At 40.4% G+C, this 21,001-nt stretch overlaps 1 protein-coding gene across 7 annotated transcripts in view; it reads right to left on the bottom strand.

The window, feature by feature from the left end:
* Nucleotides 1–21,001, bottom strand: part of CORIN (corin, serine peptidase) — a 255,232-nt gene that overhangs the window by 107,538 nt on the left and 126,693 nt on the right. The gene's annotated exons all lie outside the window — the stretch shown is intronic.

Below are 21,001 nucleotides of genomic sequence, written 5' to 3'. Positions count from 1 at the left end.
CATTGATGGACCCTTTGGTTGTTTCCATATCTTGACTATTATAAACAATGCTGCAATGAATGTGGGAATGCATATATAATTTTGAATTAGTGTTTCCCTTTTTTTCAGATAAATTCCCAGAACTGGAATTACTAGACCACATGGTAGTTCTACTTTTAATTTTTTGAGGAAAGTCCATTCTGTTTTCCATAGTGGTTGAGGCACCAATTCCACTTCTACCCACAGTGTACAAGGTTCTCTTTTTACCACACCCTCACCAACAGTTGTTGTCTTTCTTTTTTATTTCTTGTCTTTTTGATAATAGCCATTCTAACAGAGGTGGGGTGGTATCTCATTGTGCTTTTGATTTGCATTTCCCTGATTGTCAGTGATGTTGAGCATCGTTTCAGTTACCTTTTGGCCATCTGCATGTCTTTGGAAAAATGTCTATTCAGATCTCGTATCCATTTTAATTAATTATTTAATTATTATTTTAATTCCAGTATAGTTTACATGCGGTTAATTATTTTATATGTATTAATTATTTATATTAATTAATTATATTACTTTCAGATATAATATAATGATTCAACAATTCTGTACATTACTCAGTGCTCATCATGATAAGTGTACTCTTAATCCCCATTGCCTATTTCACCCATCCTCCCACCGGCCTCCTCTCTGGCAACCACCAATTTAGTCCCCATATTTCAGAGTCTGGTTTTTTGTTTCTTTTCTTTGTTCATTTGTTTTGTTTCTTAATTTCCACATATAAATGAATGCATATGGTATCTGTCTTTGTCTGACTTATTTCACTTAGCATTATACTCTGTAGATCCATCCATGTTGTTGCAAACGGCAAGATTTCATTCTTTATTATGGCTGAGTAATATTCAATTGTGTATGTATATACTTCATCTTTTGTATCCATTCATCTGCTGATGGACACTTCGGTTGCTTCCATATCTTGGTTTTTACAACTAATGCTGCAGTAAACATAAGGGTGCATATATCTAGCATGCCTAGAACTGTCTCTCCAATAGTTACAATCCTGTGGTGCCCAGAAATACTCCCCCCAGCCCCCCGCCACCAGAGCCAGGTGATTAAGGAACATCCCCTATGCAGACTATGTGCTGGCTTTAGCAACGCAGTGGGAAAGTGCAGGACGGGATCGTGCCCACTTCCTTTCACGGGACTAAGAGCTTTGGGCTGGGGCATACCACGGGCTTTCATGATGTCTGACTTTTTTAATCAGAAAAGAAAAAAGCTAAGTTTTTCACGAGTTTTCAATTCAGAGTAACAGTAAATAAACGCAACCCTTGAAAACTTCTGTCTCTCTTTGTCTCTGTCCCTCCACAAAAGATAGTGTGATCATTCATGTGGTCAGTTGCCTGCTTGCTGTCACTGCTCCCAGAACGGTATATTCCTTGATGAGATGAGCTTTGTTGACTAACTAAAGAGGACTAGGAAATAACAGAATATTTTAACTCAGAATTAGAAATACAGAAAAGTATCTCTTAAGAGAGTGGCTGGCACTCAGAAGGTTCTTAGTTAATATATGATGAGAAAAAGTCACTTCAATCTCAATGAAGCACAGTATATTACCAAAAAAAGCAAAGAAAAAAATGCAATTAATTATTTTCCAATGGTATCAAGGAAATCAGAATTTTGATTTGCTGAACATTAATTACCAGTTGATTGATTTAAGTTTCTTATGATGTTACTTCACGTGTAATCGTCAAAAGATCAGCAACAAATGTCTGGTTTTCCTTTACATGCTACCATTTCAGTATCAATACAAATTACATCTATGGACCTCAACTACTAAAATATGAAACATGTTTATATTTTGAATAGTCTTAGAGGACTCAGCACGGGACTGCGTTCCTATACCTACAAACACAGACTTCTAAAAGGTACACAGGAAACCAGATATAAAAGGAGAACCCAAAACACTAAGATTTTACTGGCCGGTCTATACAATATCCTCTCTCTAGGGTTAAGAGAACATTTTCAAGGCATAAGTGTTTATCCTATTGTTGGGATTGTTTCTGTGTTATATTAGAGACTGCAGAAATTCCATCTGTCTGCATTTCAGCAGCTGCAATGTTTCAGAAGAATTATTGCATTCCCCACCTTAGGGCTCCGATGATTCCTCCAGAAATGTAGCTGAAAGTTCACCCGTAAATAGCTCCTAACATCTAGATTTCATCGTTAAGACCCTAAATATTTTACTCCAGTAAAGCCATCTCTTGTGTATGGTTATATCAAATCTGGATCAAATTTAAAACATAGCATTGCTTGCATTGTTTTGATTATTGCTATCCCCCTGTCTTGACTGATTCAGCAGACACTGACTTCTTTTGTGTGGTTCCACAGTGGGAGGTGTGATTGCCCTTGGTTTTACATTGTAAGTTGTTTGTTTATTCTTATTCTTTCTTTAGAAGTTCATAGTTTCATTAATCAATACTATTTTTGTAAACTCAGAATAACTTTTGTTTATTTTCTGTTTGATTTCTCCGTAACTTGTATTCAGCACTTCCACTTCTGGTGTGTAAAACTCTTCAACTAGCAAAGTACTTCAAACACATCTTCTTTGGAATTTCCAAGCAGCCGCATAAAGTAGACAGGCAGGCATTCTATTCACCTTCCTTAGGGGAAACGGTGATTTACAAATACAGAAATTGGAGTGTCATGTGGTTAAGACAACAATTGCCCAAAGTCATATAGCCAGGTAGACACAGAATCATGAGGTCTGAGCTTCAGGCTCAGTCCTCCATACCAGACACGCGCCTGGTTTCTTGTCCAGAGCAGTTGTGTGGTCACCTTATTTGTGGTCAGTTCAAAGACATCAGTTCCAAGTAAAAGTTCAAGTTTGTCTTTATTTTTCTATCTAAACAAAAGATAAATGTCTGCCCTTCAGGTGATTGGGACCAGGTGAGATGACATTCCATCTCAGCTCTGGGTTTTTTAGAGAACACCCTGAGAGAGCTCGTAACAAATCTGTGTCGAAATTTTTCAACCATAAATTTCACTTTCTTATACCAATTATCTTCATTCAAATAACCTTTTGACTTAGCCCTTAAGGTGAAAAAGAAAGATCCCATGAGGAGAAGTCATGCTATACAATCTTGACATGCTATACAATCATCTGTGATTCTAAGAGGTGCATGTTGGACTTTAAATCAATGGCAAATTGATCAACAGAAGATTCGTTTGTTAATCAGTTACTGGCTGTTTACTATGTGCTAGGCATTATTCTAGCATCTAGGGACACAGCAGTGAAGAAAACAAAAATAATCCCCTACCTTTGGTAGCATATATTCTACTGATGGTCACCTGATAAAGATAATTTTACCAAGTAAAGGTACTTCACCACCAAAGTTGATTTCCATTTAGACACGTGGCAACTGATTAATATTAATGCAATAATAGCAGCATACAAAGGAATATTGCCTAAGACACTAGTTTACATGTCCAGATGATGGGGATAATTATGAACCACCTGATTTCAGTATTCTCTGGATTCTGAAGAGTATATACCCATGAAGATGATCAACTCTTCAGTATTTTGGTCTCTGATAACAGCCTGCTGAAATAACATCCATATCCTGAAATGACCTTTAGATTTTCTAGAGCCGCTTCCAGGTCTCTCAGTTTGCTCTGCTAGTGTATTATGGGAGGCATTTATATTGGCAAATGCTCTCAATACTTTGATTGTTAATTTTTGGAGTCCTTTTCGGAAACTACCTACCAATCACTGACTGTATAATGTCCTCATTCACTCAGTCTTTGAGCCTTTGTATAAAGTCTGAAGCTCAGGTTCAACTCAAGGTCTGAAAAGAAAGCTGACCTGGCAGAGACTCTTATCACCTGAGCCTGTACTGAGAGCCTGTTAGCCCTTCATACTACATGCTTCTTGAAATTAAGTTACTGTCAACCTCTATCGCTCTTACCTTTTACGAGAGTATTTGACTAGACGAAAAAGAACATGTCTAATCTTTTAGCAGCTGATACAAGAATTCCTCTTGTGGAGAGCACTGTATCTTTGGGTAGATAAAAGGATTGAGGTGAAAGATAAAAGATGAGAAAGGAGAAAGAAAATCTAACGATATGCTCAAGTGAGTCAACTCGTTCTTACCCAGCTTTCCACGCCATACTCACTAGCACACCCTTCTTTTTGTTGAACATTAACATGGGTAGGTATGCATGGGTATCAGAGAGCTCTGTGTATGAACGAGTAAAGCATCCCCATGGGAAAAGAGAGGAGCCAGTGCTATGCCTCACTAAAAGTTGACATTTAAGTAACAATTTCAAAGAGGTGAAGGAATTAACCAACTTTCAAGGGCAGATTTCAGCAGAAGGAGGTCTCAGTGCAAAGACTCTCAGGCAGGAGCATGTCTGGCGGGGGTGTGGGGTATGGGGAAAGCAAAGAAACCCGTGTAGCCACAGTAGAGCAAGTGGTGGAGAATGTAGCAAGACAGGAAGGGGAGTAGAGGGGAGGGGTCAAACACCTAGGGCTTTGCAAAGACTTAAAAGTAAAGTCATTACAAGGTTTCAGTAAAATGTGGTATGATCTGACCTATGTTTACAAGGATCTCTGCCTGTGGTGTTGGAAATACTCTAGAGGGGCAAAGAAACCAGTGGGAACTAGTGTTAGGAGCCTATCAGAGCTGTCCAGAAAGAGTGATGGCGGCCTCGTGGGGGCAGCAGTGAGGGTGCTGAGACCTGACTGGATGCTGGGTGTGTTTTCAAAGTAGAGCCAGGAGGGTTTTCTGGCCCACACAATGAGAATTGTGAGGGAAAGACAAGAGCCAATGAGGACTTCAAGTTTCCCGCCAGCCAGAAGACTGGAATTGCCATCTCCTGAGGTGGAGAAGCCTACTGGAGGAGCAAGACTGTGGGAAAAAAGATCAAGAGTTGCATTTTGGACTTGTTGCATCTGACATATACAGTGGGCACCCAAGTAGAGATATTAAGTAGACAACTGGATATGTAAGTTCAACGTCTGGGAAAGAGGATAGGAGTAAAATCCAAATAGAAACAATATTAATATTAATGTGTGAGTTGTCAGCATACCGATTTGACACCATGTGCCCAGATGAGATTTTGGCAATGTGAGGTCAGTGGGGACTCTAATAAGAGCAGTTTCAATGGAGTTCGAAGGACAAAAGTCTATGTTTAAGAGAGAATAAAAGGAGAGGAAGTAGCTCAGAAAGGCAGGACAACTTTGCTGCTGCAGAAGCGAATAAATGGGTGGTAGATATCAAAGGAAGTGGGGTGTTTTTTAAGGCATTTTTAAGTGATTTTGTATGAGTATGTTCTTTGTGGGGAGCAGAGTGGTACTCAGTTTTGCCTACCGGTTGGCATGAATCAAATAAACAATGATCACTCTTGAAGATAGAGGGGGCTGGGGATAAAGAGTCACCAACATCAGGGATATATTTACCATCCAAACATGAAGCCAGTCTTATTCTGTCTCTCTCTCTAATCCTATCACTAAAATGCAGCTTCCTCAGGAAAAGTATCTGTCTTCCAAGGTGAGAAATGCTCTCATTCTCTTCTTTACCTTCTGGCACATCTACTAGGCCTCTATTAAACATGGTGCACCATGCTAATCATTTCTAATAGTGCTGATGCTCAAAACCATCAGAACTACAGCCTGCTTTAAAAAAGACTGTTTTATGATTCCCATAATTTATATTAGCAGAAGGTATTTCTTTGTTTATTGTCTCCCTCTCTCTCCCTTCTAGAATGTAAGCTCCGTGAGAGAAAGCACTGTATCAGTTTCTCTCACTCCTGAGTCTAGGATGGAATTAAATAGTTGTTAAATAATTAAGTAAAGACAGAGCGTAAGGTGCCTAGCAGAACTAAATGATCATTCCTTTGGGGGGAGATGTTCAAAGGCAATACATATGTTACAACTTTCTTCTTTTAATTGGCAGGGAAATAAGGTGCTGATGAAATGTTAAAAATCCCTCTGTGTTAGTGTGGGATACTCACTCAAACCTGCTGGCAAGCCAGCCTTCTGAGGAGCATTTGCTTGTGTGGTAGGACAATGGGTATAAAGGACACTTCTACCTAAAATAATCTTCCCCATTGGCCTGTGGAGATGTGTCTACCACTCCCCCCAAACCTACACCCACACTACTCATTCCTTAGGTTAAAATGAATGGTGGTTTTCCGATGAACTCTAGGAGACCAAGGGAAGGGGCTCTGGGGCCACATCGTGGGTTGGAGGGGTGTCTCCAGTCCCCTCTCCACTTTAGCCAGGGAGTGCCACAAATTTCGCTTTACAAATTGTCCGCTTTACAAATTTCGGTCCATGGAAAATTTCCTTTGAAAATGGGGTTTTGCTGCCCAAACAAGTTTGACGACCCTTCACCCTGAAGATTTTAAGTGTTTACTTAAAGTCTCAGAGAGATTACACTTTAATTACACTTTTTTGGGGGGCTATGAATACTTTGTTCTGAATTTAATTACAAGCTGTTGTGCTTCTCCTTATATCTAGACTTGGAAGAATGAGCTATTGGACGAGTAGCTTTCGAGGTGGGAGTAGGAGAGTTCAGGGAAGTTTCATGACTTGAGAAGTGACGATGAGAAGTAGACACGGAAGGAAGCGCAATGAGCTCAGAAGTGGGTGTGGCCCTAACTCTGTCACACTACAGTATGAGAAATGCCACATCGCTTTATTTTTCTAAATGAAATGAACGCATCCTTCCCCACTCAAAAAGGTGATAAGAAATCTTATTCAGACATGTGTTTCAGGGATTTCAGCCTTCCTAGGGCGCTGTGAGGATCCAAGGGGCTTACATGGTACCTGGAAGAACCGAGGAAGGGACTCTGGTTTTCAGTTCCTCAGAGAATTGCTGAGGGACTTGTGGTTCTACGCCCTTAGGGTTTGTACTGAATAGACCACTCCACTATGTCTGATCCATCCCAGGGTGCAGTGTCATGGTCCCCAGAGTCAAGCTTTCTAGGCTGCCCCACACAGCCACTCCTGTCTGAGATCCTGCCTCTTTCCCTGCTATGTGAGGGACATGGCAAAACTCAGCCCCCTTCTGAGCCTTAGGTAATGTCTCCTACATCCCCTGCTCCACTTACACCTCCAAACATTCCCCCCGCCCTGTTCCACCCCACCCTGGGTGATGCCGCACGATCTCTGCTCAGTCCTTCCCTCCCCAGAGCTGCTCTCTCTTCTGAAAATGCAGAGATGGTGACACAGATCCTGTTTGTTTTCTTTTTTTTTTTTTTTAATGTTTATTTATTTTTTTGAGAGAGAGACAGAGCATGAGTCGGGGAGGAGCAGAGAGACAGGAGGACACAGAATCTGAAACAGGCTCCAGGCTCTTGAGCACAGAGCCCGACGCGGGGCTCGAACCCACGGACCGTGGGATCATGACCTGAGCCGAAGACAGACGCTCAACTGACTGAGCCACCCAGGCGCCCCCTGTTTGTTTTCTTAGTAGATTGCTCTATTACACAGATATTTTGTTCATGACCAAGGGAGCAAAGGACTCTGTTACCACCTTTTAACATACAGATCTTTGTTCCAAAGCAGAATATGGTAAGTGGCTAGTAAATGCCATTGAATAAATGCACTTAGGGACTTCTTAACTTAGTCTAACAGCAGAAGTACCATGGTGACTTTCTCTTTTATTTTCTGTGGTGCTCCTACACCTGCTGCGGAGACCAGGTCCAACGAGTTCCCTTACACAGTGCAAACTCGTTAGTTGCAAGTCCCTCAGTGACTGGTATATAACATGTTTCAATTAGTGAGAAACTATCATTGTCAAATAAATGGCCAAAGAAAATCCAAAACAACTCCCAATTAAATGTCCTCAAGATTAAGTTACTTCTTGACTCGTTTCTCTCTCTCTCTCTCTCTCTGAAATAAAGCTATGCTTTGACTCGATGGAAACTTTGCCATCTGGCCTTCAGCTTGAAATCCTGAAAATCAGAACTAAGTATATGTATCGCCTGACAGCATGATGGAGGGAGGATCTATCATTCTATAGAAAAATCAGTCATTGTGAAATTACCTAAAAATCATAAGCAGGAAACAAAAATAGTTCTGTGACTGGTGGCACTCTGATAGAAGAGAGAATATAGAGTTTGGGGAGCAGTTGTATGTCAGCATTCAATGTCTCAAGTAAAATCGCAGCATAAAATAGAGCTAGACAAAATCCTGCTCCGATTTTAAATCTAATTAGACAGAGGAGAAAGTAGAGACAGAGCAGGAGAAAACGGAGGATGTTAGCTTTACGATCAGAGACTGACAGAAATAGACTGCCAAGCAGAAGTCTAAACAAAACTTAAAAAAAAAATGTATTCATTCAACATTGCAGAAGGAAGGAAGGGAGGGAGGAAAGAAGGGAAAACTTCCAAACAGGAATTGTCCAGTTAAAAGGATGTACAAATCTACTACCCCAAGCTTTAGTGTCTAAAAGTCCCAAATAGAACCCTAAAACACTTTTATCAAAAACCACTGGAAAATAAGATGCCTACAATGATTGTGTTATTTATCATTCCCTGCATGTAAGTGCAATAACGTAACTTCAGCTTTCTAGAGAACGCGGACAATTTAGAAACTATATGCCTAAACCAGTCTACCCTCTTGACAAGGCAGGTAGAGATTCCTACTCAAACATTTAGGTTTTACGGAGGGGGGAGGGGTGCTACTTTCTGAGTTTGCTTTAAGAAATAAACAGTTTATTTTCCAAACAAGAATGATCATTTCATGGTGCTTTAGAACATTTTTGAGATTTTCTCCAAACGTAAGTCTGTCTCATAGGACATTTTGCAATTATTGATTATGAATCATGAAATGAAAATGATGGAACAATATATACATTACATTGACAAATTTCAAACACATGTAGGGTGTTTTTTAGAAAAGAATTAGATGTCTGCATATAAATCTAGGAGAACTAAAAGAGATACATATTATTTGGAAAGAAAGTAACAGTCTCTTGAATTCACAGGGTAGTATCTGAAAAATTATACATACTAGCATTTTTCCTGACCTTTATTACATGTGAAAGTCGGTCACAACACCTATGGAAAGACTTAAGAGAAAGATAAACAGACAAAAAATAATAATAAGCTTGAAGAGCTATTCCATGTTATTTTTCTTACTTGTTAAGCTATACAAATTGGACTGATTTCATTTTATAAGTTAATAGTTCATGGATTTAATTTTCAACTCACCCAGATTTATTTTTAATCCTGGTTTCTTTTACTTCAGCTCATTTTATGTGTTTTATATAATGACAATCTAAAAGCTGGAATAAATTGCTTACGATGCAATACTATTGTGGCCTGAGACCCAGACATAGAATAGACATATATATTTAGAATTTACTCTAAGAACTTAGAGGAAACGTCTTTCAAGAAGAGATAACAGTTCTATCTTATTGTCTAAAAATTCACCTCAAATCCCATGAAGATGGCTTTGTATCATTTTCCCACCTACTCCCTATTGTTAATTATTATAATTTACAGTACCCCAAAGTACTCTCATCTTTTAAAAGTCACTAATCTTCAGGATACTGTAGGATCTCACTTATCTTCCACATCAGATAGCCAGTACTGGGTGCTGAGATTCTCAAGCCCTCAATTAGAGCTCTGCCCCAGACCTTCTCCAATCTCCTTCCTCTTAACAGATGGCAACAAACCCCACTCACTTGCCCTCGCACAGTAGCCCGTGGAGACAGCACACATTCCATTGCTTGGGTCAGGGCAGGGGTGGGAAAGCCTAGACACTTCCAGTTATCCGACCCTTCAAGCTTAAACCACCCCACAATGATCAGGAAACTTCAATCCTAAATGGTATCGTGATTAGAAGAAAATAAATTAATGGTTAGTTTAAAACACTCACTCTAATAACCATACTGATAGTGACTGGATCTAGAGGCCAGAAAAGTAACTATTCACGATAATGAACCTGATATGAAAATAAAAGTAATCGTGGAGAAAAAGTATGAACTTGGATTTAAATTAAGCGATTCATGCTAGTTTGGGTGACTTATGTAACCTTTCTGAGCTTCAGTTTCCTTATCTGAATCCTACCTGCTTTGGTATGGCCTTTAAGAATATAGATCAGTAATGGATAGAAAGCACCTGGAATGACCAGCATGCTCTGTTTACTAAGGTTGTGAAATGCGTAACTCACTTCCGAAAGATGGTCATCACCAAGTGTCGAAAAATGCCTTGCGCTTCAAGGGTTAACCTGTGAGTAACTAGAGGGTCCCCTTTCCCAACTTTAAAGGGATATAGCACTGCCTCCTTGGAGCTGGGAGGTGGGGGCACTGGATTCTTTGTAACAGCCAAGATAACTGGAAAAGAGCCTGCTTCTGAAGAGATCGACACACACAGGAACCAATATAACAGCATCTAGGGATAGAATTCCTAACTTTTCTTTGGCTCAGAGACAGAAAAGGAAGTCAATTGCTCCAGGAAAGTTGACTTTGACTGTTAAAGCATTTGTGTTCTGCTAGATGATTTACATACTGGTGGAACACAGAGGTCCCTGAGTTCTCTCTCCCACTGCATGCCTTTCACAGCACAGCCACATAAAATTTCTCCTAGTATCCCTAGTTACCAGGATTGTATATCGCAAAGCCACACAGACTAAACCTAACACAGAAAAAAAAAAAAATCAACCTTGCCTAAAACTAAATATAAGCACCATTTAATTAACTTGCATTCCAGAGTCGTAGCTGCTAGTGCGCTGAGACTAGAAGATTGGGTACACAGCACCCAAGGGCTCAGAGGGATGGGGGAAAAATAAAACCTGCTTTTTTTTTCAACATTTTCATAGGATTCACATGTTTCTTTGTACAGGTAAACAGGAAGAATGTCTCTGTGAACAAGATATAGTGATCCAATCGGAATGAGCCAAGGAAAGGAAGAGGTGAGAGGTTGGAATGAGGCCGCAGTTTCAGGAAAGCCATACAGGGACTAGAAATGGGTGGCAAATAATTTGTCATTAAGATCGGCCCTGAGTCAAATAGGAAGAGCTCTATGTTATCCCTGAGAGGAGGAAAGACCTTGGAGCAGATAGTGGAAAGTCACAAACTACGTGTCTATCACTATAGACTCTCGACACCGCAGTCTGAGCAGTAATGTAGTCTCATCTGGAAATATTCAACTGATCAATCTAATGTGCTTAAATTAATCCTGGGAAACTTTATGCCACAGGGATCAGCCAACGGTAGATGGGTTGGGGGACCGAGCTGAGCAAGGGGGTGAATACCGTTGGGAAAAGGTCCATTTGCTGCCACTTGCCAAAAGGGTAGGGAACGTGCGGTTTCCAAGCAGGCATACTCAGCACACAGGCTCTGGGCAGTGCTACAGGGAAGTCTGCCGGAGACCCCCACTATGCGAGAGGTTGTAAAGATGCACAGGGAATTCTAGCTGGGAGCTGGCTCTTTTCCAATGGGCACCCTTGCTTGTGTCTTTAACCAGGTAAATGTGATATCATGGAATCCCACTTCTGCCAATTATTTTTTCTGTTGGTTTTCTTCCTTGTTGATTTATTGGAGCCCTTTTTGTTCCATTTTTTCTTTGTTTTTAAAAAGCTTTTAAATGTTCATTTATTTTGAGAGAGAGAGCGTGAGCAGGGGAGGGGCAGAAAAAGAGAGGGAGAGAAAAAGAATCCTAAGTAGGCTCCAGAGCCTGACGTGGGGCTCGAACTCCCAACTGTAAGATCATGACCTGAGCCGAAATTAAGAAGTGGACACTTAACTGACTGAACCACCCAGGAGCCCCTATTTGCCTTTTAAATTCATAGTCCCTTGAGCTATACAAATGTTTCACAGGTGAAGCCAAAAATCTTTATAAAATGTATGTATTTGTAAACCATATCTATATGCATCACAGAACGGAAACTCTAGGAGGGCAGTAATTTCTGTCTGATTCCTGCTATGCCATGGGTCATGGAAAAGTGATGGACACACAGGTGGGCTGAATAAATGTGGTATTCAACTCAGAGCCTTTTCTAAAGCAAATGGAAAACATCCCGGCCAAATCAAGAGACGTTCTGGGGTCAAAATATGCCAAAAATAGGCCATAGAGATAGAAAATCCAGGTTAGCTTTCCTAATAGTCAAAACTGATTTTGACACGGTCATAGGGGGTAGGCTACAGGCTGACTGACTAACTTCTGTTCAAATAAGAAAGCTTCCCATATTGTTGAAATGGTCAAAATACAAAATATGTAGCCTGGTCTGTATTTAACAGAATAGGAGAAAGGAACTCTTGAGTCGCTTTCCAGATTTAAGTGTCAGCCAAACGCCAAGGGGAATAAATCCGGTCATTGCTTTCAAGCCGGTACCTTCCTTAACACCAACCACCAGAGGGAGACCCCACCACCAAGCAAACTACAGAGCCTGCCCTATGCTTGCGGGAAGTGGCCAGGTGTGTGAAAGTATTTGAAAACGACAGTCTTTTATGGGTTCTCAGCATTTCTATTAAACATCAAATCACAGTGTAATTTTGCATTTTAACTACAGATGCCAAAAATACGGAAGCCTCGTAGACCTGTGCATATGGAACACTAACACGTACTTTGTGCATTTGTTTTGGAATTGACATTTTCCATTCTCATAACAACCAAGAACTTTAGAGATCCAGTTTTGATTCCGACGGTTTTCTTTCAAATGGCTTTGTATACATTTTTAGGATTGTAATCTATCCATAATACGATTTTTATGGAACTGAAACGGATTTTTTAGCAGGCGATCTCATTACAAGATAATCAATCTCATTACAAATGCCTGTTAGAACGTCTTACCGCGGCATCCAGATCGAAATGAAACTTCGCAGCTGTAGCAAAGTTCTTCTGAAATGTTAGCATCATCAGCTCCAACCCCTCTGCTCTAAGAACTCTGAAGAAAAACTGCCAATTTTACTCAGCAAATACCCTCCTAAGAAACTTTTGTGACAGCCATTCCAGAGCTGTTTACAAGTAGACAGAAAACGAGGCCAAATGTTTATGAAAGTTGGCTTGATTCGAAGGGCTCCTGGGAGGTCTCTCTCCCTAAAATATTTCCCAACTGAAATTCTTCAGTTTGGATTTCACTCATTTAACGTAAGCCAAAAGTCCTCAATTAAAAGGCAGTTCCTTGGGACTCCTCATTTATTCAACCACCAAGAATTCCACGAGGCTGTCGGCAGAAGGCATAGTGCAGGACCTGGCAGAAATCATAAGGCCTTGCAGAGACCATAAAAGATGAAGGCAATATCAGTGACTAGTACCTCTGGAGATAGTACTTTATATATTTATCTTGTGTATTTATTTTTCTTTAAGAGATATTGGAAACTTAGCATGAAATATAGGAAACGGTGGAATCTAAAGATTGTGACTCCATCAAGGACATACCTGGGTAAGAGCCCTAGAGGACCAAGAGTCAAATGGGATCTTCAGGAGCCAAAGATGTCAGGGAGGGGAGTAGCAGTGAATGACACAGAATAGATGAGGAAGAAAGTCTTTTGCCTTACTGAAAACTCCGTCCAGGATCAGACCCCCATGACTTTGTTTAAACTAACACTTACCAAGAACTTTCTATTTACCAGGCAAGGTCTTAAAGGATTTACCTTCATTTTTCCTTAGAACACAGCCATGATGGTGATAACCTCATTTATCAGAGGATGAAACCAAGGCTTGGAAAAGTTAGGAAATTTCCCCCATAACACAGCTAATAAGTAGCACAGCTCCTCACCAAAACCCATGTAGTCTGACTCAGGAGCCTGTACCCTTAATATAAACACTCAAGGGTGCTGTGTTAGTTTCCTATTACAGTCATCAACAACGATCACAAACTGGGTGGCTTAAAACAGTGGAAATGTATTCTCCCACTGGTCTGCAGGTCGAAGTCTGACATAGGTCTCATTGGGCTAGGATCAAAGTGCCAGCAGGCTGTCTTTCTTTTGGGAGGTTCTTAGGGGAGAATGATACCTTCCTTTTCCATCTTCTGGTGGCTGCCCCCATTCCTTGGCTTGTGGCCCCTTCTTCCATAAGGAAAGCCAGCCACATAGCATCTCTTTGCTCTTGTGTGTGCTTCACATCTCTTGGTCTGACTCTTCTCTTCTGCCTCTCTCTTCAACTGTTAAGGACTCCTGTGATTACAATGGGGCCGCCCACATAATCCAGAAGAATCTCCCTGTTTTAAGGTCAGATGGGTAGAACCCTTACTTCCATTCTTCAACTTTAATTCCCCGTCGCCACGTAACCTAACATCTTCACAGGTTCCAGGGATTAGGATATGGACCTCTTTGGGGAGCCATTATTCGGCCTACCACAGATGCCTTAACATCTTACTCTATTTGTGTGCCCCATACGTATGAACAGCCACCTGCAAATGACTGGCTCAAACAGATGTGCCTTCTGTCCCACCTGCTGACTGCCCTCCTCTTCCTCCTTCCCATTCCCTGTGTCAGAGATGCCATGGTCTGGAATCTCTAGTCTCAGTCCTTGAATCCAACCTGATTCAGCCAATTCTAGTGTTAGAGGAGCCCAGGGTAGCAGGCATCTTGGCTGCACAAAATCACTAAGTGGATAATTGCTGTTTGATTCTATTCCTGTAATAAGAGTGTTCAAAAGACTCAGGGATGATACTCTAAAATGTAAATGAATCTTCTATCGGGCTTTGGTGCAACCAAGAGCTATATCTGTGCTTTTGTAGCCATCAGTTACATGTGTTTCTTACTTTCTGAGTAGCCAAGCGCCAAGCAAAGAGACAGAAAAGGCCTGAGGAGGAGCTTGGCCTTGACTCACTGTCTCATTCATCATTAGTAACCAAAATCCTTTAAAACCTGCAAAAGAACTATACGTAGCAGGCATAGAAAAGGCAGAAAAGAAAGCTGAGCAGATAAACTCATCCCCCAACCTGTACAAACTACATAATGTGCAGGGCCCAGTGGAAACTGAAGACACAGAGGCCCTTGCAGGGAAAAAAAAGAGTGCTTCAAGGACACTAAAATACAAACATACTTTCCTTTAAAAATACTTTATTACTTATAAAATATAATATCAATAATAGTGATATATCAGGAACAACATAAACTTACAAATAGCACAAAACATATTTTTGTGTCATAATTTAATATGATACAATAAATAACAAAACACTATTGGGGCGCCTGGGTGGCTCAGTCGGTTAAGCATCCGACTTCAGCTCAGGTCATGATCTCATGGTTTGTGGGTTCGAGCCCTGCATCGGACTCTGTACTGACAGCTCAGAGCCTGGAGCCTGCTTTGGATTCTGGGTCTCCCTTGCTCTCTGCCCCTCCCCACCTCGCACTCTATCTCTCTCTCTCAAAAAAAATAAACAAACATTAAAAAAAAATTTTTTTAATAGCAATACCCTATTAATGTGATTTTTCTGGCTCACTTTTCTGCAAATTCATGTATTAATTTAATGTTTAGCAACATTATTTTTAGTCTACATAAATGAAAATAGATTCAGTAAGTAGCTCAACAAAAAAGCAAGATTGCAAATGATTTTTGTTCGTTCTTAATTTTGACAAGAATCTTTGGTGCAAATTTTACTCTTTCTGTTTGCAGTATTTATAGGCTGTGACAACATTAGGATAGATGTCTGATAAACCATTCGGAAATACAAATTTTAGCATATCTAGAGCTGATGATTCTCTAGGAGCAATTTTAATAAAAAGATTTAACTCTTCATATGAATCAGTTTCATGGAAGTCTGAATTTTATTTTAAATGTAAGTTTATACAATGATATTTTGATGATTCTTCTGATATTCCCTGTAAATTGTGGAGATCATAAAAGAAATCAAAAAGGGCTTTAAAATGTATATACAATTCAAAATGCCTGTTTATACATTCTATAGCCGTATTGCCAATTTTATGTAAAATTCTCATTTTCAGTTATCTTCCTTGTTAACAAATGGTTCATCCAAAGTTCATATGAAAATAGTGTTCTTTTCCAATGACAATAGTTAAATGTGATTTCTATTTCTAAGCCTGTGGATATGCATTTTGCAATGTTTCCACATTCAAAACCAAGGATTTTTAAATCCTCGAAGAATCTTAATAACTCTGATTAATGCTTTATTGCAATGTTCATGTGTACACTTTTACTGTGTGATAATTTACTTACAAAGCCGGCTGCCCAAGCACCAGAAGTTTCCGTCTCAAGGTTCAGGCTGTAGAGTTAATACTTGTGCAGATGCCCCAGGGACAGGCTCCAGGGACAGTCAGCCAGGCTGACCTCCCACAGGTTCTTGGGGGGAGCCCCTCTTCTAGCCCAGGGCCAAGGCTACCACTACACCCTCAAAACCTGCTTTGTTGTGTTTCTGTTGTGGCTGCATCATGGCCACCAATGGGGACCCAGGTCCTGACCCGGCCACCTCCAGATGATCCTCAGGCATATGCATGTGCTTTGAGGCACCAGGCCAATTGCTCAGCACCCACACCGTTCACTCGCCATGCCTATTGGCATAGGCCCACATGTGCACACACTACTACCTAGCATATCTCTGCCACTCACACACCTGCTCCATTGTCCCATCCAACCTCATCACAAAGCACAAGTATAAATATAAAGTTATTAGCAATTTCAAGATGGTGACAGCATAGCCTAAAACCAAGCCTGGAACCCTTCTGACCTTAGGGTCCTGTGCCACTCACTGCACAGATCACCAGCCATGAAACCAGCCCTGCCTTCAGCCTTCCAAAGGAAAAAGAAAGGCAGGAGGTGAAATGGAAATGAAAATCTGCAACGAGTTCTTCCAAGAAGTTACAATGGCAAGGGACCCAGCGTCCCACTCACCCCAAAACCTACCCTGTGTTACTTGCTGTATCCAACCTCTACGCACATCTCTTCTGCCACAGGCACCAAATTCAATCCCGCCAGAGTTCCTGTCTAGACGTGGGTACCACCACCGGGATATGGCAAAGACTGCTGGTTGTTCATCCTAAAACACCTCCACCTTTGTTGTAGTAATGGAGTTTGAGGTGCCCCTATGGCTGACCAGCTAAAGACTACATATCTTAGCTCATTTGTGGCTCAGTGTGGTCATGTTACTAAGTTCTCAGCAATATATTATAAGCAGATGATTCTTCTATTTTGCAGGCTTAAACATGACTGGCTGCCATGTGCTTCCTCTCTTTGCCTTCCCATAAGATGGAGCACAGCTACATGGCTCAGCCAGCTTCAATCACTCAGATAAGGACCATAATCTAGGAACTGGAGAAGCGAAAAAAACCAAAAAGAAAAGAAAAAAAAATTGGATGGAACTCAAGTCTTTGGATGAGTTCATAGAGGAAGTTTGAGCTTACAAACTGGAAAATTCATCTTGGTTCTACTGCTTAACAGAGAAACAAAGTGTTGTTTCCTTTAAGCCACTGTATTTCAAGATCTCTTTTGTTACAGCAGGTTAGTTTTTCGATAACTGATATGAACGGTTTGAATCTGGGGGGGTTTCATTCCCACTGTCCATAAGGAAGATCTGGGAATAAAGCCAAGTCACTTGTAATAAATATAGGACCCAAGGAAGAAGGTGGGCCCACTGCATCCCAATGAGGACTCAGGGCGTACCTTCCCACACAGACATTCATTTACACATGTTGGCTATGAGTCCAATAGACTTCGTAATCCAGTTCAAGCTAGAGATGTACCCACAACAGAGCTTCTATGAGAAAATATCTTTCATGTTTGAAACAACTAATCTGTAAGTATATCTTTGAAATATAGCCCATTTATTGGCTGAAGACTGCCAGTAATTCTGTATCTGCCTTATAGGGAAGATTAATGGACATATTACACGCAAACCATTATGCATAGTATCTGCCTTCAAATGAGCTTTTAACATATTTAGTGGACTATTACTGACATTATTAAATCAATATCATAATATAGGCAGCAAGGAAAGGAGGAATTTACTCTAAGGAAGTATAGTGCCTCAGGCTTTTGGTATGACCCTCACAGTCAGAGGTATGAGGGATGAATGATTTAAATATTTCCAGATCTCGTAACTTCCACAAGTAATTCTAGCGCATTTTCCCCAAACTAAATAGCATAAAATATTACCTCAAAAAATGTTTCAGGTTTTAAAACATTTCCCAAAGTAGACAATTAGAAATGATGGGTTAGAAAATCAACATGGCCGGAAATGCCTACACGTCAGGAAGAAGAAACCAAGAACTGAATACAAGAGAGAAACATAAAAGGAAGGGCCACCATCCACTACCCCCACCTCTGCAAGAGTCTGCCAGTAGAAGAAATGTTTACCTTCTGCAAATTCACTTTACAATCAATAATACTCAATGGATCAAAGCAAGATGGTTTTTAGAAACCAAAGTCTCTACTTTGGAAAAAATGAAAACAATAAAAGGAAAACAATAAGACCTTCTTTAGAGCCATAGGGAATAAAAAGAGGTAGTGGGAACATGTAAGACTGAATGAGGTGTGGAGAAAATCTGGTAATACACGAAACTGAAAAGTCAGACTTTTAATTACTTCTCTCTAGAGCCCTGTTTTCAGAGTGTGAACACTGACTAAGGCAATAACAAAGAGCAGAAAAGTGAGATGAAATCGGTGAAAATCTGGAGAAAGATTTCTCAAATACTCGGGACTCGGCAGTATTTTGTTTGCTGAGCACTTTGAAGGAAGGAAATATTCCACATAGTGAGAAATTCAAATAACTGAAGCATTATCTATTTGAGATTCCTAATATCCTTCAACATTGTATTAAAGTTTCATGAAATAGAGCACTCTTTCTCCACCTTCTTAAATCGAGTGTGCTAATTTTAAACATTTCCCTGCTGCTCCAGGGTCTTTGCGATGAGAAGCAAAAATTTTTCAGTGCCCCTGGGAGTTTCCTGCGGTAAATTTGTCCCTAGACTAAGCTGCCAAGGATTGCCACCTGCTTTAGGCTCTTGCCATTTAGGATTAATCCTTCTTACATTATCCATAGTCTCCACCATCACCATCTCTACTAAAGATAACCCGCACCTGTGGTTTTACCCATCTCTGATTCCAATTGGTTTGCCATTAATTATAGAGGTTTGGGAAACAAACAAACAAAAAGCAAGTTTTTATATTTGTTCAAAAGTAAAAGTGAATAAGGGCGCCTGGGTGGCTCAGTTAAGCGTCCGACTTCGGCTCAGGTCATGATCCCATGGTTCATGACTTCAAGCCCTACACTGGGCTCTTTGCTGACAGCTCAGAGCCTGGAGTCTGCTTTGGATTCTCTGTCTCCCTCTCACTCTTGCCCCTCCCCCACTCACGCTGTCTCTCTCTCTCTCTCCCTCAAAATAAACATTATTTTTTTTTAAAGTAAAAGTGAACAGGCTATAAAAGAGGACCTTGGGAAATACTTTTAGTGGTTAAAAGAGACCATCTTTTCGGTTAATCTAATCTTTTTGTTTTTTTACTTTTTAATTATTGATTGTGTTCTGAATAATTTAAGTGGCAACCCCTGGATAAATGAGATACTACCATTTATGCAAATGACAATTACAATAGAGGAGGCATATGAAAAGAGACCGTGGAAAGGGCAGGGAGCTTCACCATGAGAACTGAGTTCAAGTCCTGGCTCTGCCTCTTACAGTTGTGGGAACATTCACATCCACTCTAGACAGGCATTTTATTTTTATTTTTTATTTTTTAAAAATTTTTTTTAATGTTTATTTATTTTTGAGAGAGAGACAGAGAGACACAAAGTGTGAGTGGGGGAGGTGCAGAGAGGGAGGAAGACACACAGAATCTGAAGCAGGCTCCAGGCTCCGAGCTGTCAGCACAGAGCCCGATGCGGGGCTCGAACTCACGAACCATGAGATCATGACCTGAGCCGAAGTCAGATGCTCAACCAACTACCCAGGTGCCCCTAGACAGGCATTTTAAAGATTAAAAGAGATAAAGTAAAATGCCCACCTCCATACTTGGCACATATGGAGCTCACATAGGCAAGCTATATTATTATTTTTAAATCATTGAATACATATGGAAATTTGGATGTGTGTCTAATATGCTCAAGAGGGATTGTAACAAACCCAAAAATATGTAAGAAAAAAATCAACTTCAAGTTACTTTAAGTAAAATAGTGTTAATCAGATTTCTGAAAATTTCAAGCTGAAAGACACTGGCGATCATACAGTTCTGCCTGCCCAATCTATGAATGAGGAAACATAGGCCGGAGAATCAACATCAGTGAACTAATGAGAATGTAGAGACAGGACTGGAATCTGGTTTTCTCATGTCCTTTCCAACGCTCTTAAGCACATACGAATTAATCTAGGATAGAGGTTGGCAAACTTTTTCTACAAAGGGGCAGATAGCAAATTTAAAAAAAATTTTTTTAATGTTTATTTACTTTTGAGAGACAGAGGGAGGGAGGGAGGTGCGAGTTGGGGAGGGTCAGAGAGAGGGAGACACAGAATCTGAAACAGGATCCAGGTTCTGAGCCATCAGCACAGAGCCCCATGCAGGGCTCAAACTTACAGACTGTGAGATCATGACCTGAGCTGAAGTCAGACGCTTAACCAACCGAGCGACCCAGGCGCCCCCAGATAGTAAATTTTTTACACTTTGCAGTGATATAGTCTCTGTTGTAAACTATATTCAACTATGCCATTGTGCAGCAAAAGCAGTCATAGGGAATGCATAAATGAATGGGCATGGCTGTGTTTCAGTAAAAGTTTATTTACAAAACAGGCTACAGGCTCTAGTTGGCTTCATGGGCTGTCGTTTGCTGACCCTGATCTTGAACAAGATGGCAGACTCTAGCTTAATGAAAATGATCAGTATAATTTCAAATCAACAAACCTATTGTCAATACAGTAAAAAACTGAATAACAGTAACAGAACTCAGGAGAGTGATTATATATATTTTAAATGTTGCCAGTGTGACATTTTTAAATGATGTTGGGTAAGGATTAATCCTGGCCTCAAGACCATTATATTCTTTGGTAATATTGAGAAAATGCAAGAAAACAACTCTGAGAAAGCAGAGGATTCTTAAGAGAATTGGAATTCTAAATTATCTTGGCTA

Source organism: Acinonyx jubatus, chromosome B1 (assembly GCF_027475565.1).
Source record: "Acinonyx jubatus isolate Ajub_Pintada_27869175 chromosome B1, VMU_Ajub_asm_v1.0, whole genome shotgun sequence".
In the NCBI taxonomy this organism is placed as follows: Eukaryota; Metazoa; Chordata; class Mammalia; order Carnivora; family Felidae; genus Acinonyx; species Acinonyx jubatus.
The sequence above is the reverse complement of the archived record's forward strand: the minus strand, read 5'-3'. Positions and strand labels throughout refer to the sequence as shown.